The sequence below is a fragment of the Salvelinus fontinalis genome, chromosome 16 (assembly GCF_029448725.1).
Source record: "Salvelinus fontinalis isolate EN_2023a chromosome 16, ASM2944872v1, whole genome shotgun sequence".
Taxonomy (NCBI): Eukaryota; Metazoa; Chordata; class Actinopteri; order Salmoniformes; family Salmonidae; genus Salvelinus; species Salvelinus fontinalis.
Genome location: NC_074680.1, coordinates 19,223,198 through 19,247,544, shown reverse-complemented (window position 1 = coordinate 19,247,544; position 24,347 = coordinate 19,223,198).

The window sequence follows — 24,347 nt, the reverse complement described above, 5'->3', positions numbered from 1 at the left end:
TTTAAATGACTTCAGAAAAATGGCCAACGTTTCTCAAATCTGACTCCATGTCAGGGAAATTGCTGTAGAATGGGCTCTGTTCCACTTAGAGACAAAATTTCAACTCCTATAGAAACTATAGACTGTTTTCTATCCAATAATAATAATAATATGCATATTGTACGATCAAGGATTTTGTGGGAAGCCGTTTAAAAAATTAGCCACATTAGCATAAATAGTCTAAACAGCGCCCCCATCCCCAACAGGTTAACGGTTCTCTCTCTGTGTCCCAAAAGCAAATGAAATTGACATTAAGGTCAAAAGGTCATTTGTGTCCGTTCTCTTGTAACGGTCGCTGCGCTCAGACCGAGCGAGCTACGGTCAAGCGGGGCGTCTCGTTGAACTCGGCACGGCCTGGAGATAATAGTAATGCCATTGCAGGCTTTGTGTGTCGTTAAGCACCGTACTTTTTCACTCCATCACTGCTTTGTGTGTGTTTTTGTGTGTGAGAGAGCTTTCCTTTGACATCTGCTTAGAGAAATTACTGATTTACAGTTCATGTGGGTTGTCTAATCACACAATTGAAGTTTTGAAAAGTTCTGACCTTTTTAACCCTTCGAAACAGAACCATGACTCCATTTTAAGGCACTTCCGGTTGGCACAGGAAGCTATAGTTAAACACATATCTTGACTGGGGTATGCTGTTAAAGAATCCTGAGTTTTAAGTCTATACGTTAAGAATTGACTGATCTACATAGGGTTGAATGCAGTGATTTTTCAAAATTGCAAGTCATGTATATCAGGATATCTTTTAGGCTGATTTAACCACTTCCGGTTGCTCCAGGAAGCTTAGAATCAACACAGGTAGACCTCATAGTGGCCTGATGGACTGACATCAAAGACAGGTTCATAAGACATTCATAACCCACTTAGGCTTCAGGTTGAATTTAGAGGTGCAGTCAATGTGTTGCTATGGGATGACAACGACATGCTAGTTGACTTGCTAGGCGACTTTTGTACAATTTCAATATGTTTCAACGCGGGGGTACCATCACCAAAATCGACATGATGAAATTTCACCTAACGAGCGATGGAGAGGAACCACTGTCACTGCCCGGCCATCCTGAGGTCATCAGGACGTTGACTTTTGTATGTCCAAGGTATTTAAAGAATGCACGTTACATTTGCAATATGATTCAACATCACATCATATTGCAAATGTAACAGGCATTTGCAATATGAAAAACATCACATCATATTGCAAATGTAACGTGCATTCTCTTAAATACTTTAGAAATGCAAAAGTCAACGTTCTGATGACCTCAGGATGGCCGGGCAGTGATAGTGGTTCCTCTCCATCGCTCGTTTTGTGAAATTTCATCATGTCGCTTTTTCCTCATGGTACCTCCCCGTTGAAACATATTGCAATTGTACAAAAGTCAACGAGCAAGTCAGTGTCCATCAGTCAAATAGATATTTTCAGACACCAAACTGATACCATCTGACTCCAAACTCACTTTTTCCAACTCCTTTCGATGCCAACTATAAAATATTTCAGAGCAGGCCCAAAATTCACAGCGCTTTCTCTTTAAACCATAATAAAACAAATAATACATAGTTATGTTCTAGCTGCGGGTCCAATGTTCACATTATGTTTAGCCCTATGTGAGGCGACCTCGAATCCCAAGTTTCGGCTCGATAGGTCATTCGGTGTCCAAGCAAAACGCTAATTGGTGCTGAAAATCCACTGTTTTCATTGCCTTGCTACGGGGTCCTTGAATGAGCAATCAAACAGGCTCGTTGGGGTCTGTCTCTATGGGCCGAGCCGGTTTCAACGCACCTAGTCTTGAGACTCTGGGACTTTTCTAAAGGTCGTCCGTTTCGTTGAGGTCAAATGAATTGAAAACATGGCAAATACACGAGGCTTTTTATCGATCCGAGAACCTTCTAGAGTCATATAATTCACTGTGCACAATCGACCTGAGGTCTAGAACAGGTTTGTAAATTTTTAGAACTCTAGGTCTGACGGTTCTTTAAAAGTTGGAACAAAAGTAACTACTGCAGGCACTGTCTGCCTCTTAGCCCCTCAGAGTGTCCCTCCATCATTTCTGTGTGGGTGTGATTTTTTTTTTTTTTGAGATCTGATGGGATGAATGACTGATTTACAGTTCAGGAAGATTGTCTATTCACATATATGAAGTTTTGGAAAGATTTGACATTTTTAACCCTTTGAAACAGCCCATTTGACACCAATTATGGCACTTCCGGTTGGCACAGGAAGCTGAAAAAACCCACATATCATCACTGGAGTATGTTGTTACAGAATCCTGAGTTTTAAGTCGGTATGTTAAAAATTGACTGATTTACATAGGGTTGAATGCACTATTTCTCTCATACTGCATGTTGGGTATGGCAAACACTTTTAGGGTGATTTAACCACTTCCGGTTGCTCCAGGAAGCTTAGAATCGACACAGGTAGACCTCATGGTGGCCTGATGGACTGACATCAAAGACAGGTCCATAAGACAATCATAACCCACATAGGCTTTAGGTTGAATTTAGAGGTGCAGTCAATGTATTCCAATGGGGAGACATTTCATTGATGTAAACACCTTCTTTTAACTGTGAAGGGTTAATGCCACAAGGTCAGGGTTAGGCTTGCACAGATCGGGAGGACCTTAAGAACACTCCTGAGGTGAAATTGTGTTTCTAACCTTAACGGTTCTCTCTCTGTGTCCCAAAAGCAAATGAAATTGACATTGAGGTCAAAAGGTCATTCGTGTCCGTTCTCTTGTAACGGTCGCTGCGCTCAGACCGAGCGAGCTACGGTCAAGCGGGGCATCTCGTTGAACTCGGCACGGCCTAGAGATAATAGTAATGCCATTTTGGGCTTTGTGTGTCTTTAAGCACCGTACTTTTTCACTCCATCCTTCCTTTTTGTGTGTGTGTTTTTGAGTGAGAGAGCTTTTCTTTGACATCTGTTTGGAAAAATGACTGATTACAGTTCATGAGGGTTGTCTAATCACACAAGTGAAGTTTTGAAAAGATCTGACCTTTATTACCCTTCAAACCTGACCCTATGGCACCATTTAAGGTACTTCCAGTTGACATAGGAAGCTGAACGTGAACACATACCCTCCTTGGGGTAGGCTCTTATATAATATTGAGTTTTAAGTCTTTATGTTAAGAGCGGACTTATTTAAAGAGGGTTAAAGGAGTGTGTGTTATTTCATAAAATCATATAAAATCACAGGATTCTCGCAGAGCTTCGAGACCCACTTTAAAAATGTACGTCTGAACACAGTGCAACTGGATCTGTGATTTTTTTGAAAAAAAAAATCCTCTTTGTGAACATCACCAAACGGTCAATGTACGATTTCTCTTAAATTACAATAGATAAATGGCTGGTTCTTTTTTTCCTGACACCGTATGCTTATGTACTTTGACATGAAGCGGTCAAATTAGCACCCCACTTGCGTTTTAACCCTTTAATCTCAGAAAAATAGCCATAACTCAAAAAGCGCCGTGGTCTCGACGCCATCTTGTTCGGGGCCAACTGCCCATTACTCCAAACCTACGCTCGCCGAGTTTCGTCTTCGAAATATTTTCAGTTTAGGAGAAAAGGCCGCGCTCGTTTGCCTAGTGCTCGTGCGCCTGCAATATGATTTATTTTCCCTCTTGTGGGAATTTTCGAGAATGCAGAAAAAAGTCAAAAATTTGTCATTTTTATAAAACGGAAACCGAAATTCCGAAACGTTTTTTTGAGTGACTTCCTGAAAGAGCTCTCCGCCGCCCACGGCCCGACGCCGTCCGCGATTTTCTGCGACGCAATAAGACGTCAGGTAAGGGACCGTACATTTGCAATGGGACTTTCTTCACTAACCATACGGCTCCCGTCTCAGAGTTCCCTTAAGGTATGGTAGTGATGATGGGTTCCTATACTCTCTTTACTACATGGTAGTGATGATGGGTTCCTATACTCTCTTTACTACATGGTAGTGATGATGGGTTCCTATACTCTCTTTACTACACGGTAGTGATGATGGGTTCCTATACTCTCTTTACTACACGGTAGTGATGATGGGTTCCTATACTCTCTTTACTACATGGTAGTGATGATGGGTTCCTATACTCTCTTTACTATACGGTAGTGATGATGGGTTCCTATACTCTCTTTACTACATGGTAGTGATGATGGGTTCCTATACTCTCTTTACTACACGGTAGTGATGGGTTCCTATACTCTCTTTACTACATGGTAGTGATGATGGGTTCCTATACTCTCTTTACTACATGGTAGTGATGATGGGTTCCTATACTCTCTTTACTACACGTTAGTGATGATGGGTTCCTATACTCTCTTTACTACACGTTAGTGATGATGGGTTCCTATACTCTCTTTACTACACGGTAGTGATGGGTTCCTATACTCTCTTTACTACACGGTAGTGATGATGGGTTCCTATACTCTCTTTACTACATGGTAGTGATGATGGGTTCCTATACTCTCTTTACTACATGGTAGTGATGATGGGTTCCTATACTCTCTTTACTACATGGTAGTGATGATGGGTTCCTATACTCTCTTTACTACACGGTAGTGATGATGGGTTCCTATACTCTCTTTACTACATGGCAGTTATGGGTTCCTATACTCTCTTTACTACACGGTAGTGATGATGGGTTCCTATACTCTCTTTACTGCATGGTAGTGATGATGGGTTCCTGTACTCTCTTTACTACACGGTAGTGATGATGGGTTCCTATACTCTCTTTACTACACGGTAGTGATGATGGGTTCCTATACTCTCTTTACTGCATGGGAGTGATGATGGGTTCCTGTACTCTCCTTACTACACGGTAGTGATGATGGGTTCCTATACTCTCTTTACTACACGGTAGTGATGATGGGTTCCTATACTCTCTTTACTACACGGTTGTGATGGGTTCCTATACTCTCTTTACTACATGGTAGTGATGATGGGTTCCTATACTCTCTTTACTACACGGTAGTGATGATGGGTTCCTATACTCCCTTTACTACATGGTAGTGATGATGGGTTCCTATACTCTCTTTACTACATGGTAGTGATGATGGGTTCCTATACTCTCTTTACTACACGGTAGTGATGATGGGTTCCTATACTCTCTTTACTACATGGTAGTGATGATGGGTTCCTATACTCTCTTTACTATACGGTAGTGATGATGGGTTCCTATACTCTCTTTACTACATGGCAGTTATGGGTTCCTATACTCTCTTTACTACACGGTAGTGATGATGGGTTCCTATACTCTCTTTACTGCATGGTAGTGATGATGGGTTCCTGTACTCTCTTTACTACACGGTAGTGATGATGGGTTCCTATACTCTCTTTACTACACGGTAGTGATGATGGGTTCCTATACTCTCTTTACTGCATGGTAGTGATGATGGGTTCCTGTACTCTCTTTACTACACGGTAGTGATGATGGGTTCCTATACTCTCTTTACTACACGGTAGTGATGATGGGTTCCTATACTCTCTTTACTACACGGTTGTGATGGGTTCCTATACTCTCTTTACTACATGGTAGTGATGATGGGTTCCTATACTCTCTTTACTACATGGTAGTGATGATGGGTTCCTATACTCCCTTTACTACATGGTAGTGATGATGGGTTCCTATACTCTCTTTACTACATGGTAGTGATGATGGGTTCCTATACTCTCTTTACTACACGGTAGTGATGATGGGTTCCTATACTCTCTTTACTACACGGTAGTGATGATGGGTTCCTATACTCTCTTTACTACACGGTAGTGATGATGGGTTCCTATACTCTCTTTACTGCATGGTAGTGATGATGGGTTCCTGTACTCTCTTTACTACACGGTAGTGATGATGGGTTCCTATACTCTCTTTACTACACGGTAGTGATGATGGGTTCCTATACTCTCTTTACTACACGGTAGTGATGGGTTCCTATACTCTCTTTACTACATGGTAGTGAGAATGGGTTCCTATACTCTCTTTACTACATGGTATTGATGATGGGTTCCTATACTATCTTTACTACACGGTAGTGATGATGGGTTCCTATACTCTCTTTACTACATGGTAGTGATGATGGGTTCCTATACTCTCTTTACTACACGGTAGTGATGGTTTTCTATACTCTCTTTACTACACGGTAGTGATGATGGGTTCCTATACTCTCTTTACTACACGGTAGTGTTGATGGGTTCCTATACTCTCTTTACTACATGGTAGTGATGATGGGTTCCTATACTCTCTTTACTATACGGTAGTGATGATGGGTTCCTATACTCTCTTTACTACATGGCAGTTATGGGTTCCTATACTCTCTTTACTACACGGTAGTGATGATGGGTTCCTATACTCTCTTTACTGCATGGTAGTGATGATGGGTTCCTGTACTCTCTTTACTACACGGTAGTGATGATGGGTTCCTATACTCTCTTTACTACACGGTAGTGATGGGTTCCTATACTCTCTTTACTACATGGTAGTGATGATGGGTTCCTATACTCTCTTTACTACATGGTAGTGATGATGGGTTTCTATACTCTCTTTACTACACGGTTGTGATGATGGGTTCCTATACTCTCTTTACTACACGGTAGTGATGGGTTCCTATACTCTCTTTACTACATGGTAGTGATGATGGGTTCCTATACTCTCTTTACTACACGGTAGTGATGATGGGTTTCTATACTCTCTTTACTACACGGTAGTGATGATGGGTTCCTATACTCTCTTTACTACACAGTAGTGATGATGGGTTCCTATACTCTCTTTACTACATGGTAGTGATGATGGGTTCCTATACTCTCTTTACTACACGGTAGGGATGGGTTCCTATACTCTCTTTACTACACGGTAGTGATGATGGGTTCCTATACTCTCTTTACTACACGGTAGTGATGATGGGTTCCTATACTCTCTTTACTACATGGTAGTGATGATGGGTTCCTATACTCTCTTTACTATACGGTAGTGATGATGGGTTCCTATACTCTCTTTACTACATGGCAGTTATGGGTTCCTATACTCTCTTTACTACACGGTAGTGATGATGGGTTCCTATACTCTCTTTACTGCATGGTAGTGATGATGGGTTCCTGTACTCTCTTTACTACACGGTAGTGATGATGGGTTCCTATACTCTCTTTACTACACGGTAGTGATGATGGGTTCCTATACTCTCTTTACTGCATGGTAGTGATGATGGGTTCCTATACTCTCTTTACTACACGGTAGTGATGATGGGTTCCTATACTCTCTTTACTACACGGTAGTGATGATGGGTTCCTATACTCTCTTTACTACACGGTAGTGATGGGTTCCTATACTCTCTTTACTACATGGTAGTGATGATGGGTTCCTATACTCTCTTTACTACATGGTAGTGATGATGGGTTCCTATACTCTCTTTACTACACGGTAGTGATGATGGGTTCCTATACTCTCTTTACTACATGGTAGTGATGATGGGTTCCTATACTCTTTTTACTACATGGTAGTGATGATGGGTTCCTATACTCTCTTTACTACACGGTAGTGATGATGGGTTCCTATACTCTCTTTACTACATGGTAGTGATGATGGGTTCCTATACTCTCTTTACTACACGGTAGTGATGGTTTTCTATACTCTCTTTACTACACGGTAGTGATGATGGGTTCCTATACTCTCTTTACTACACGGTAGTGTTGATGGGTTCCTATACTCTCTTTACTACATGGTAGTGATGATGGGTTCCTATACTCTCTTTACTATACGGTAGTGATGATGGGTTCCTATACTCTCTTTACTACATGGCAGTTATGGGTTCCTATACTCTCTTTACTACACGGTAGTGATGATGGGTTCCTATACTCTCTTTACTGCATGGTAGTGATGATGGGTTCCTGTACTCTCTTTACTACACGGTAGTGATGATGGGTTCCTATACTCTCTTTACTACACGGTAGTGATGGGTTCCTATACTCTCTTTACTACATGGTAGTGATGATGGGTTCCTATACTCTCTTTACTACATGGTAGTGATGATGGGTTCCTATACTCTCTTTACTACACGGTTGTGATGATGGGTTCCTATACTCTCTTTACTACACGGTAGTGATGGGTTCCTATACTCTCTTTACTACATGGTAGTGATGATGGGTTCCTATACTCTCTTTACTACACGGTAGTGATGATGGGTTTCTATACTCTCTTTACTACACGGTAGTGATGATGGGTTCCTATACTCTCTTTACTACACAGTAGTGATGATGGGTTCCTATACTCTCTTTACTACATGGTAGTGATGATGGGTTCCTATACTCTCTTTACTACACGGTAGGGATGGGTTCCTATACTCTCTTTACTACACGGTAGTGATGATGGGTTCCTATACTCTCTTTACTACACGGTAGTGATGATGGGTTCCTATACTCTCTTTACTACATGGTAGTGATGATGGGTTCCTATACTCTCTTTACTATACGGTAGTGATGATGGGTTCCTATACTCTCTTTACTACATGGCAGTTATGGGTTCCTATACTCTCTTTACTACACGGTAGTGATGATGGGTTCCTATACTCTCTTTACTGCATGGTAGTGATGATGGGTTCCTGTACTCTCTTTACTACACGGTAGTGATGATGGGTTCCTATACTCTCTTTACTACACGGTAGTGATGATGGGTTCCTATACTCTCTTTACTGCATGGTAGTGATGATGGGTTCCTATACTCTCTTTACTACACGGTAGTGATGATGGGTTCCTATACTCTCTTTACTACACGGTAGTGATGATGGGTTCCTATACTCTCTTTACTACACGGTAGTGATGGGTTCCTATACTCTCTTTACTACATGGTAGTGATGATGGGTTCCTATACTCTCTTTACTACATGGTAGTGATGATGGGTTCCTATACTCTCTTTACTACACGGTAGTGATGATGGGTTCCTATACTCTCTTTACTACATGGTAGTGATGATGGGTTCCTATACTCTTTTTACTACATGGTAGTGATGATGGGTTCCTATACTCTCTTTACTACACGGTAGTGATGATGGGTTCCTATACTCTCTTTACTACATGGTAGTGATGATGGGTTCCTATACTCTCTTTACTACACGGTAGTGATGATGGGTTCCTATACTCTCTTTACTACATGGTAGTGATGATGGGTTCCTATACTCTCTTTACTACATGGTAGTGATGGGTTCCTATACTCTCTTTACTACACGGTAGTGATGATGGGTTCCTATACTCTCTTTACAACACGGTAGTGATGATGGGTTCCTATACTCTCTTTACTACACGGTAGTGATGGGTTCCTATACTCTCTTTACTACACGGTAGTGATGATGGGTTACTATACTCTCTTTACTACACGGTAGTGATGGGTTCCTAAACTCTCTTTACTACATGGGAGTGATGATGGGTACCTATACTCTCTTTACTACATGGTAGTGATGATGGGTTCCTATACTCTCTTTACTACACGGTAGTGATGATGGGTTCCTATACTCTCTTTACTACACGGTAGTGATGATGGGTTCCTATACTCTCTTTACTACATGGTAGTGATGATGGGTTCCTATACTCTCTTTACTACATGGTAGTGATGGGTTCCTATACTCTCTTTACTACACGGTAGTGATGATGGGTTCCTATACTCTCTTTACAACACGGTAGTGATGATGGGTTCCTATACTCTCTTTACTACACGGTAGTGATGGGTTCCTATACTCTCTTTACTACACGGTAGTGATGATGGGTTACTATACTCTCTTTACTACACGGTAGTGATGGGTTCCTAAACTCTCTTTACTACATGGGAGTGATGATGGGTACCTATACTCTCTTTACTACATGGTAGTGATGATGGGTTCCTATACTCTCTTTACTACACGGTAGTGATGATGGGTTCCTATACTCTCTTTACTACACGGTAGTGATGATGGGTTCCTATACTCTCTTTACTGCATGGTAGTGATGATGGGTTCCTATACTCTCTTTACTACACGGTAGTGATGATGGGTTCCTATACTCTCTTTACTACACGGTAGTGATGATGGGTTCCTATACTCTCTTTACTACACGGTAGTGATGGGTTCCTATACTCTCTTTACTACATGGTAGTGATGATGGGTTCCTATACTCTCTTTACTACATGGTAGTGATGATGGGTTCCTATACTCTCTTTACTACACGGTAGTGATGATGGGTTCCTATACTCTCTTTACTACATGGTAGTGATGATGGGTTCCTATACTCTTTTTACTACATGGTAGTGATGATGGGTTCCTATACTCTCTTTACTACACGGTAGTGATGATGGGTTCCTATACTCTCTTTACTACATGGTAGTGATGATGGGTTCCTATACTCTCTTTACTACACGGTAGTGATGATGGGTTCCTATACTCTCTTTACTACATGGTAGTGATGATGGGTTCCTATACTCTCTTTACTACATGGTAGTGATGGGTTCCTATACTCTCTTTACTACACGGTAGTGATGATGGGTTCCTATACTCTCTTTACAACACGGTAGTGATGATGGGTTCCTATACTCTCTTTACTACACGGTAGTGATGGGTTCCTATACTCTCTTTACTACACGGTAGTGATGATGGGTTACTATACTCTCTTTACTACACGGTAGTGATGGGTTCCTAAACTCTCTTTACTATACGGTAGTGATGATGGGTACCTATACTCTCTTTACTACATGGTAGTGATGATGGGTTCCTATACTCTCTTTACTACACGGTAGTGATGATGGGTTCCTATACTCTCTTTACTACACGGTAGTGATGGGTTCCTATACTCTCTTTACTACATGGTAGTGATGATGGGTTCCTATACTCTCTTTACTACATGGTAGTGATGATGGGTTCCTATACTCTCTTTACTACATGGTAGTGATGATGGGTTCCTATACTCTCTTTACTACACGGTAGTGATGATGGGTTCCTATACTCTCTTTACTACACGGTAGTGATGGGTTCCTATACTCTCTTTACTACATGGTAGTGAGAATGGGTTCCTATACTCTCTTTACTACATGGTATTGATGATGGGTTCCTATACTATCTTTACTACACGGTAGTGATGATGGGTTCCTATACTCTCTTTACTACATGGTAGTGATGATGGGTTCCTATACTCTCTTTACTACACGGTAGTGATGGTTTTCTATACTCTCTTTACTACACGGTAGTGATGATGGGTTCCTATACTCTCTTTACTACACGGTAGTGATGATGGGTTCCTATACTCTCTTTACTACATGGTAGTGATGATGGGTTCCTATACTCTCTTTACTATACGGTAGTGATGATGGGTTCCTATACTCTCTTTACTACATGGCAGTTATGGGTTCCTATACTCTCTTTACTACACGGTAGTGATGATGGGTTCCTATACTCTCTTTACTGCATGGTAGTGATGATGGGTTCCTGTACTCTCTTTACTACACGGTAGTGATGATGGGTTCCTATACTCTCTTTACTACACGGTAGTGATGGGTTCCTATACTCTCTTTACTACATGGTAGTGATGATGGGTTCCTATACTCTCTTTACTACATGGTAGTGATGATGGGTTCCTATACTCTCTTTACTACACGGTTGTGATGATGGGTTCCTATACTCTCTTTACTACACGGTAGTGATGGGTTCCTATACTCTCTTTACTACATGGTAGTGATGATGGGTTCCTATACTCTCTTTACTACACGGTAGTGATGATGGGTTTCTATACTCTCTTTACTACACGGTAGTGATGATGGGTTCCTATACTCTCTTTACTACACAGTAGTGATGATGGGTTCCTATACTCTCTTTACTACATGGTAGTGATGATGGGTTCCTATACTCTCTTTACTACACGGTAGGGATGGGTTCCTATACTCTCTTTACTACACGGTAGTGATGATGGGTTCCTATACTCTCTTTACTACACGGTAGTGATGATGGGTTCCTATACTCTCTTTACTACATGGTAGTGATGATGGGTTCCTATACTCTCTTTACTATACGGTAGTGATGATGGGTTCCTATACTCTCTTTACTACATGGCAGTTATGGGTTCCTATACTCTCTTTACTACACGGTAGTGATGATGGGTTCCTATACTCTCTTTACTGCATGGTAGTGATGATGGGTTCCTGTACTCTCTTTACTACACGGTAGTGATGATGGGTTCCTATACTCTCTTTACTACACGGTAGTGATGATGGGTTCCTATACTCTCTTTACTGCATGGTAGTGATGATGGGTTCCTATACTCTCTTTACTACACGGTAGTGATGATGGGTTCCTATACTCTCTTTACTACACGGTAGTGATGATGGGTTCCTATACTCTCTTTACTACACGGTAGTGATGGGTTCCTATACTCTCTTTACTACATGGTAGTGATGATGGGTTCCTATACTCTCTTTACTACATGGTAGTGATGATGGGTTCCTATACTCTCTTTACTATACGGTAGTGATGATGGGTTCCTATACTCTCTTTACTACATGGTAGTGATGATGGGTTCCTATACTCTTTTTACTACATGGTAGTGATGATGGGTTCCTATACTCTCTTTACTACACGGTAGTGATGATGGGTTCCTATACTCTCTTTACTACATGGTAGTGATGATGGGTTCCTATACTCTCTTTACTACACGGTAGTGATGATGGGTTCCTATACTCTCTTTACTACATGGTAGTGATGATGGGTTCCTATACTCTCTTTACTACATGGTAGTGATGGGTTCCTATACTCTCTTTACTACACGGTAGTGATGATGGGTTCCTATACTCTCTTTACAACACGGTAGTGATGATGGGTTCCTATACTCTCTTTACTACACGGTAGTGATGGGTTCCTATACTCTCTTTACTACACGGTAGTGATGATGGGTTACTATACTCTCTTTACTACATGGTAGTGATGGGTTCCTAAACTCTCTTTACTACATGGGAGTGATGATGGGTACCTATACTCTCTTTACTACATGGTAGTGATGATGGGTTCCTATACTCTCTTTACTACACGGTAGTGATGATGGGTTCCTATACTCTCTTTACTACACGGTAGTGATGGGTTCCTATACTCTCTTTACTACATGGTAGTGATGATGGGTTCCTATACTCTCTTTACTACATGGTAGTGATGATGGGTTCCTATACTCTCTTTACTACATGGTAGTGATGATGGGTTCCTATACTCTCTTTACTACATGGTAGTGATGATGGGTTCCTATACTCTCTTTACTACATGGTTGTGATGATGGGTTCCTATACTCTCTTTAGTACACGGTAGTGATGGGTTCCTATACTCTATTTACTACATGGTAGTGATGATGGGTTCCTATACTCTCTTTATTACATGGTAGTGATGGGTTCCTATACTCTATTTACTACATGGTTGTGATGATGGGTTCCTATACTCTCTTTACTACACGGTAGTGATGATGGGTTCCTATACTCTCTTTACTACATGGTAGTGATGATGGGTTCCTATACTCTCTTTACCACACGGTAGTGATGGGTTCCTATACTCTATTTACTACACGGTAGTGATGATGGGTTCCTATACTCTCTTTACTACATGGTAGTGATGATGGGTTCCTATACTCTCTTTACTGCATGGTAGTGATGATGGGTTCCTATACTCTCTTTACTACATGGTAGTGATGATGGGTTCCTATACTCTCTTTACTACACGGTAGTGATGATGGGTTCCTATACTCTCTTTACTACATGGTAGTGATGATGGGTTCCTATACTCTCTTTACTACATGGTAGTGATGATGGGTTCCTATACTCTCTTTACTACATGGTAGTGATGATGGGTTCCTATACTCTTTTTACTACATGGTAGTGATGATGGGTTACTATACTCTCTTTACTATACGGTAGTGATGATGGGTTCCTATACTCTCTTTACTATACGTTAGTGATGATGGGTTCCTTTACTCTTTTTACTACATGGTAGTGATGGGTTCCTATACTCTATTTACTACATGGTTGTGATGATGGGTTCCTATACTCTCTTTACTACACGGTAGTGATGATGGGTTCCTATACTCTCTTTACTACATGGTAGTGATGATGGGTTCCTATACTCTCTTTACTACACGGTAGTGATGGGTTCCTATACTCTATTTACTACACGGTAGTGATGATGGGTTCCTATACTCTCTTTACTACATGGTAGTGATGATGGGTTCCTATACTCTCTTTACTACATGGTAGTGATGATGGGTTCCTATACTCTCTTTACTACATGGTAGTGATGATGGGTTCCTATACTCTCTTTACTACACGGTAGTGATGATGGGTTCCTATACTCTCTTTACTACATGGTAGTGATGATGGGTTCCTATACTCTCTTTACTACATGGTAGTGATGATGGGTTCCTATACTCTCTTTACTACATGGTAGTGATGATGGGTTCCTATACTCTTTTTACTACATGGTAGTGATGATGGGTTACTATACTCTCTTTACTATACGGTAGTGATGATGGGTTCCTATACTCTCTTTACTATACGTTAGTGATGATGGGTTCCTTTACTCTTTTTACTACATGGTAGTGATGATGGGTTACAATACTCTCTTTACTATACGGTAGTGATGATGGGTTCCTATACTCTCTTTACTACATGGTAGTGATGATGGGTTCCTAAACTCTCTTTACTACACTGTAGTGATGATGGGTTCCTATACTCTCTTTACTACATGGTAGTGATGATGGGTTACTATACTCTCCTTACTATACGGTAGTGATGATGGGTTCCTATACTCTCTTTACTACATGGTAGTGATGATGGGTTCCTAAACTCTCTTTACTACACTGTAGTGATGATGGGTTCCTATACTCTCTTTACTACACAGTAGTGACGATGGGTTCCTATACTCTCTTTACTACATGGTAGTGATGATGGGTTCCTATACTCTCTTTACTACATGGTAGTGATGATGGGTTCCTATACTCTCTTTACTACACGGTAGTGATGGGTTCCTATACTCTCTTTACTACACGGTAGTGATGATGGGTTCCTATACTCTCTTTACTACACGGTAGTGATGATGGGTTCCTATACTCTCTTTACTATACGGTAGTGATGATGGGTTCCTATACTCTCTTTACTACATGGCAGTTATGGGTTCCTATACTCTCTTTACTACACGGTAGTGATGATGGGTTCCTATACTCTCTTTACTGCATGGTAGTGATGATGGGTTCCTGTACCTTCTTTACTACACGGTAGTGATGATGGGTTCCTATACTCTCTTTACTACACGGTAGTGATGATGGGTTCCTATACTCTCTTTACTGCATGGTAGTGATGATGGGTTCCTGTACTCTCTTTACTACACGGTAGTGATGATGGGTTCCTATACTCTCTTTACTACACGGTAGTGATGATGGGTTCCTATACTCTCTTTACTACACTGTAGTGATGATGGGTTCCTATACTCTCTTTACTACATGGTAGTGATGATGGGTTACTATACTCTCTTTTCTATACGGTAGTGATGATGGGTTCCGATACTCTCTTTACTACATGGTAGTGATGATGGGTTCCTAAACTCTCTTTACTACACTGTAGTGATGATGGGTTCCTATACTCTCTTTACTACACGGTAGTGATGATGGGTTCCTATACTCTCTTTACTGCACGGTAGTGATGATGGGTTCCTGTACTCTCTTTACTACATGGTAGTGATGATGGGTTCCTATACTCTCTTTACTACATGGTAGTGATGATGGGTTCCTATACTCTCTTTACTACACGGTAGTGATGGGTTCCTATACTCTCTTTACTACACGGTAGTGATGATGGGTTCCTATACTCTCTTTACTACACGGTAGTGATGATGGGTTCCTATACTCTCTTTACTACATGGTAGTGATGATGGGTTCCTATACTCTCTTTACTATACGGTAGTGATGATGGGTTCCTATACTCTCTTTACTACATTTACATTTACATTTAAGTCATTTAGCAGACGCTCTTATCCAGCGCGACTTACAAATTGGTGCATTCACCTACATGGCAGTTATGGGTTCCTATACTCTCTTTACTACACGGTAGTGATGATGGGTTCCTATACTCTCTTTACTGCATGGTAGTGATGATGGGTTCCTGTACTCTCTTTACTACACGGTAGTGATGATGGGTTCCTATACTCTCTTTACTACACGGTAATGATGATGGGTTCCTATACTCTCTTTACTGCATGGTAGTGATGATGGGTTCCTATACTCTCTTTACTACATGGTAGTGATGATGGGTTCCTATACTCTCTTTACTACATGGTAGTGATGGGTTCCTATACTCTATTTACTACACGGTAATGATGATGGGTTCCTATACTCTCTTTACTACATGGTAGTGATGATGGGTTCCTATACTCTCTTTACTACATGGTAGTGATGATGGGTTCCTATACTCTCTTTACTACATGGTAGTGATGATGGGTTCCTATACTCTCTTTACTACACGGTAGTGATGATGGGTTCCTATACTCTCTTTACTACATGGTAGTGATGATGGGTTCCTATACTCTCTTTACTACATGGTAGTGATGATGGGTTCCTATACTCTCTTTACTACATGGTAGTGATGATGGGTTCCTATACTCTTTTTACTACATGGTAGTGATGATGGGTTACTATACTCTCTTTACTATACGGTAGTGATGATGGGTTCCTATACTCTCTTTACTATACGTTAGTGATGATGGGTTCCTTTACTCTTTTTACTACATGGTAGTGATGATGGGTTACAATACTCTCTTTACTATACGGTAGTGATGATGGGTTCCTATACTCTCTTTACTACATGGTAGTGATGATGGGTTCCTAAACTCTCTTTACTACACTGTAGTGATGATGGGTTCCTATACTCTCTTTACTACATGGTAGTGATGATGGGTTACTATACTCTCCTTACTATACGGTAGTGATGATGGGTTCCTATACTCTCTTTACTACATGGTAGTGATGATGGGTTCCTAAACTCTCTTTACTACACTGTAGTGATGATGGGTTCCTATACTCTCTTTACTACACAGTAGTGACGATGGGTTCCTATACTCTCTTTACTACATGGTAGTGATGATGGGTTCCTATACTCTCTTTACTACATGGTAGTGATGATGGGTTCCTATACTCTCTTTACTACACGGTAGTGATGGGTTCCTATACTCTCTTTACTACACGGTAGTGATGATGGGTTCCTATACTCTCTTTACTACACGGTAGTGATGATGGGTTCCTATACTCTCTTTACTATACGGTAGTGATGATGGGTTCCTATACTCTCTTTACTACATGGCAGTTATGGGTTCCTATACTCTCTTTACTACACGGTAGTGATGATGGGTTCCTATACTCTCTTTACTGCATGGTAGTGATGATGGGTTCCTGTACCTTCTTTACTACACGGTAGTGATGATGGGTTCCTATACTCTCTTTACTACACGGTAGTGATGATGGGTTCCTATACTCTCTTTACTGCATGGTAGTGATGATGGGTTCCTGTACTCTCTTTACTACACGGTAGTGATGATGGGTTCCTATACTCTCTTTACTACACGGTAGTGATGATGGGTTCCTATACTCTCTTTACTACACTGTAGTGATGATGGGTTCCTATACTCTCTTTACTACATGGTAGTGATGATGGGTTACTATACTCTCTTTTCTATACGGTAGTGATGATGGGTTCCGATACTCTCTTTACTACATGGTAGTGATGATGGGTTCCTAAACTCTCTTTACTACACTGTAGTGATGATGGGTTCCTATACTCTCTTTACTACACGGTAGTGATGATGGGTTCCTATACTCTCTTTACTGCACGGTAGTGATGATGGGTTCCTGTACTCTCTTTACTACATGGTAGTGATGATGGGTTCCTATACTCTCTTTACTACATGGTAGTGATGATGGGTTCCTATACTCTCTTTACTACACGGTAGTGATGGGTTCCTATACTCTCTTTACTACACGGTAGTGATGATGGGTTCCTATACTCTCTTTACTACACGGTAGTGATGATGGGTTCCTATACTCTCTTTACTACATGGTAGTGATGATGGGTTCCTATACTCTCTTTACTATACGGTAGTGATGATGGGTTCCTATACTCTCTTTACTACATTTACATTTACATTTAAGTCATTTAGCAGACGCTCTTATCCAGCGCGACTTACAAATTGGTGCATTCACCTACATGGCAGTTATGGGTTCCTATACTCTCTTTACTACACGGTAGTGATGATGGGTTCCTATACTCTCTTTACTGCATGGTAGTGATGATGGGTTCCTGTACTCTCTTTACTACACGGTAGTGATGATGGGTTCCTATACTCTCTTTACTACACGGTAATGATGATGGGTTCCTATACTCTCTTTACTGCATGGTAGTGATGATGGGTTCCTATACTCTCTTTACTACATGGTAGTGATGATGGGTTCCTATACTCTCTTTACTACATGGTAGTGATGGGTTCCTATACTCTATTTACTACACGGTAATGATGATGGGTTCCTATACTCTCTTTACTACATGGTAGTGATGATGGGTTCCTATACTCTCTTTACTACACGGTAATGATGATGGGTTCCTATACTCTCTTTACTACATGGTAGTGATGATGGGTTCCTATACTCTCATTACTGCATGGTAGTGATGATGGGTTCCTATACTCTATTTACTACATGGTAGTGATGATGGGTTCCTATACTCTCTTTACTACATGGTAGTGATGGGTTCCTATACTCTATTTACTACATGGTTGTGATGATGGGTTCCTATACTCTCTTTACTACACGGTAGTGATGATGGGTTCCTATACTCTCTTTACTACATGGTAGTGATGATGGGTTCCTATACTCTCTTTACTACACGGTAGTGATGGGTTCCTATACTCTATTTACTACACGGTAGTGATGATGGGTTCCTATACTCTCTTTACTACATGGTAGTGATGATGGGTTCCTATACTCTCTTTACTACATGGTAGTGATGATGGGTTCCTATACTCTCTTTACTACATGGTAGTGATGATGGGTTCCTATACTCTCTTTACTACACGGTAGTGATGATGGGTTCCTATACTCTCTTTACTACATGGTAGTGATGATGGGTTCCTATACTCTCTTTACTACATGGTAGTGATGATGGGTTCCTATACTCTCTTTACTACATGGTAGTGATGATGGGTTCCTATACTCTTTTTACTACATGGTAGTGAAGATGGGTTACTATACTCTCTTTACTATACGGTAGTGATGATGGGTTCCTATACTCTCTTTACTATACGTTAGTGATGATGGGTTCCTTTACTCTTTTTACTACATGGTAGTGATGATGGGTTACTATACTCTCTTTACTATACGGTAGTGATGATGGGTTCCTATACTCTCTTTACTACATGGTAGTGATGATGGGTTCCTAAACTCTCTTTACTACACTGTAGTGATGATGGGTTCCTATACTCTCTTTACTACATGGTAGTGATGATGGGTTACTATACTCTCCTTACTATACGGTAGTGATGATGGGTTCCTATACTCTCTTTACTACATGGTAGTGATGATGGGTTCCTAAACTCTCTTTACTACACTGTAGTGATGATGGGTTCCTATACTCTCTTTACTACACGGTAGTGATGATGGGTTCCTATACTCTCTTTACTACACGGTAGTGATGATGGGTTCCTATACTCTCTTTACTGCATGGTAGTGATGATGGGTTCCTGTACTCTCTTTACTACACGGTAGTGATGATGGGTTCCTATACTCTCTTTACTACACGGTAGTGATGATGGGTTCCTATACTCTCTTTACTACACGGTAGTGATGGGTTCCTATACTCTCTTTACTACATGGTAGTGATGATGGGTTCCTATACTCTCTTTACTACATGGTAGTGATGATTGGTTCCTATACTCTCTTTACTACACGGTAGTGATGATGGGTTCCTATACTCTCTTTACTACATGGTAGTGATGATGGGTTCCTAAACTCTCTTTACTACACTGTAGTGATGATGGGTTCCTATACTCTCTTTACTACACGGTAGTGATGATGGGTTCCTATACTCTCTTTACTACATGGTAGTGATGATGGGTTCCTATACTCTCTTTACTACATGATAGTGATGATGGGTTCCTATACTCTCTTTACTACACGGTAGTGATGGGTTCCTATACTCTCTTTACTACACGGTAGTGATGATGGGTTCCTATACTCTCTTTACTACACGGTAGTGATGATGGGTTCCTATACTCTCTTTACTACATGGTAGTGATGATGGGTTCCTATACTCTCTTTACTATACGGTAGTGATGATGGGTTCCTATACTCTCTTTACTACATGGCAGTTATGGGTTCCTATACTCTCTTTACTACACGGTAGTGATGATGGGTTCCTATACTCTCTTTACTGCATGGTAGTGATGATGGGTTCCTGTACCTTCTTTACTACACGGTAGTGATGATGGGTTCCTATACTCTCTTTACTACACGGTAGTGATGATGGGTTCCTTTACTCTCTTTACTGCATGGTAGTGATGATGGGTTCCTGTACTCTCTTTACTACACGGTAGTGATGATGGGTTCCTATACTCTCTTTACTACACGGTAGTGATGATGGGTTCCTATACTCTCTTTACTACACTGTAGTGATGATGGGTTCCTATACTCTCTTTACTACATGGTAGTGATGATGGGTTACTATACTCTCTTTTCTATACGGTAGTGATGATGGGTTCCGATACTCTCTTTACTACATGGTAGTGATGATGGGTTCCTAAACTCTCTTTACTACACTGTAGTGATCATGGGTTCCTGTACTCTCTTTACTACATGGTAGTGATGATGGGTTCCTATACTCTCTTTACTACATGGTAGTGATGATGGGTTCCTATACTCTCTTTACTACACGGTAGTGATGGGTTCCTATACTCTCTTTACTACACGGTAGTGATGATGGGTTCCTATACTCTCTTTACTACACGGTAGTGATGATGGGTTCCTATACTCTCTTTACTACATGGTAGTGATGATGGGTTCCTATACTCTCTTTACTATACGGTAGTGATGATGGGTTCCTATACTCTCTTTACTACATTTACATTTACATTTAAGTCATTTAGCAGACGCTCTTATCCAGAGCGACTTACAAATTGGTGCATTCACCTACATGGCAGTTATGGGTTCCTATACTCTCTTTACTACACGGTAGTGATGATGGGTTCCTATACTCTCTTTACTGCATGGTAGTGATGATGGGTTCCTGTACTCTCTTTACTACACGGTAGTGATGATGGGTTCCTATACTCTCTTTACTACACGGTAATGATGATGGGTTCCTATACTCTCTTTACTGCATGGTAGTGATGATGGGTTCCTGTACTCTCTTTACTACACGGTAGTGATGATGGGTTCCTATACTCTCTTTACTACACGGTAGTGATGATGGGTTCCTATACTCTCTTTACTACACGGTAGTGATGGGTTCCTATACTCTCTTTACTACATGGTAGTGATGATGGGTTCCTATACTCTCTTTACTACATGGTAGTGATGATTGGTTCCTATACTCTCTTTACTACACGGTAGTGATGATGGGTTCCTATACTCTCTTTACTACATGGTAGTGATGATGGGTTCCTAAACTCTCTTTACTACACTGTAGTGATGATGGGTTCCTATACTCTCTTTACTACACGGTAGTGATGATGGGTTCCTATACTCTCTTTACTACATGGTAGTGATGATGGGTTCCTATACTCTCTTTACTACATGATAGTGATGATGGGTTCCTATACTCTCTTTACTACACGGTAGTGATGGGTTCCTATACTCTCTTTACTACACGGTAGTGATGATGGGTTCCTATACTCTCTTTACTACACGGTAGTGATGATGGGTTCCTATACTCTCTTTACTACATGGTAGTGATGATGGGTTCCTATACTCTCTTTACTATACGGTAGTGATGATGGGTTCCTATACTCTCTTTACTACATGGCAGTTATGGGTTCCTGTACTCTCTTTACTACACGGTAGTGATGATGGGTTCCTATACTCTCTTTACTGCATGGTAGTGATGATGGGTTCCTGTACCTTCTTTACTACACGGTAGTGATGATGGGTTCCTATACTCTCTTTACTACACGGTAGTGATGATGGGTTCCTATACTCTCTTTACTGCATGGTAGTGATGATGGGTTCCTGTACTCTCTTTACTACACGGTAGTGATGATGGGTTCCTATACTCTCTTTACTACACGGTAGTGATGATGGGTTCCTATACTCTCTTTACTACACTGTAGTGATGATGGGTTCCTATACTCTCTTTACTACATGGTAGTGATGATGGGTTACTATACTCTCTTTTCTATACGGTAGTGATGATGGGTTCCGATACTCTCTTTACTACATGGTAGTGATGATGGGTTCCTAAACTCTCTTTACTACACTGTAGTGATGATGGGTTCCTATACTCTCTTTACTACACGGTAGTGATGATGGGTTCCTATACTCTCTTTACTGCACGGTAGTGATGATGGGTTCCTGTACTCTCTTTACTACATGGTAGTGATGATGGGTTCCTATACTCTCTTTACTACATGGTAGTGATGATGGGTTCCTATACTCTCTTTACTACACGGTAGTGATGGGTTCCTATACTCTCTTTACTACACGGTAGTGATGATGGGTTCCTATACTCTCTTTACTACACGGTAGTGATGATGGGTTCCTATACTCTCTTTACTACATGGTAGTGATGATGGGTTCCTATACTCTCTTTACTATACGGTAGTGATGATGGGTTCCTATACTCTCTTTAATACATTTACATTTACATTTAAGTCATTTAGCAGACGCTCTTATCCAGAGCGACTTACAAATTGGTGCATTCACCTACATGGCAGTTATGGGTTCCTATACTCTCTTTACTACACGGTAGTGATGATGGGTTCCTATACTCTCTTTACTGCATGGTAGTGATGATGGGTTCCTGTACTCTCTTTACTACACGGTAGTGATGATGGGTTCCTATACTCTCTTTACTACACGGTAATGATGATGGGTTCCTATACTCTCTTTACTGCATGGTAGTGATGATGGGTTCCTGTACTCTCTTTACTACACGGTAGTGATGATGGGTTCCTATACTCTCTTTACTACACGGTAGTGATGATGGGTTCCTATACTCTCTTTACTACACGGTAGTGATGGGTTCCTATACTCTCTTTACTACATGGTAGTGATGATGGGTTCCTATACTCTCTTTACTACACGGTAGTGATGATGGGTTCCTATACTCTCTTTACTGCATGGTAGTGATGATGGGTTCCTGTACTCTCTTTACTACACGGTAGTGATGATGGGTTCCTATACTCTCTTTACTACACGGTAGTGATGATGGGTTCCTATACTCTCTTTACTACACTGTAGTGATGATGGGTTCCTATACTCTCTTTACTACATGGTAGTGATGATGGGTTACTATACTCTCTTTTCTATACGGTAGTGATGATGGGTTCCGATACTCTCTTTACTACATGGTAGTGATGATGGGTTCCTAAACTCTCTTTACTACACTGTAGTGATGATGGGTTCCTATACTCTCTTTACTACACGGTAGTGATGATGGGTTCCTATACTCTCTTTACTGCACGGTAGTGATGATGGGTTCCTGTACTCTCTTTACTACATGGTAGTGATGATGGGTTCCTATACTCTCTTTACTACATGGTAGTGATGATGGGTTCCTATACTCTCTTTACTACACGGTAGTGATGGGTTCCTATACTCTCTTTACTACACGGTAGTGATGATGGGTTCCTATACTCTCTTTACTACACGGTAGTGATGATGGGTTCCTATACTCTCTTTACTACATGGTAGTGATGATGGGTTCCTATACTCTCTTTACTATACGGTAGTGATGATGGGTTCCTATACTCTCTTTACTACATTTACATTTACATTTAAGTCATTTAGCAGACGCTCTTATCCAGAGCGACTTACAAATTGGTGCATTCACCTACATGGCAGTTATGGGTTCCTATACTCTCTTTACTACACGGTAGTGATGATGGGTTCCTATACTCTCTTTACTGCATGGTAGTGATGATGGGTTCCTGTACTCTCTTTACTACACGGTAGTGATGATGGGTTCCTATACTCTCTTTACTACACGGTAATGATGATGGGTTCCTATACTCTCTTTACTGCATGGTAGTGATGATGGGTTCCTGTACTCTCTTTACTACACGGTAGTGATGATGGGTTCCTATACTCTCTTTACTACACGGTAGTGATG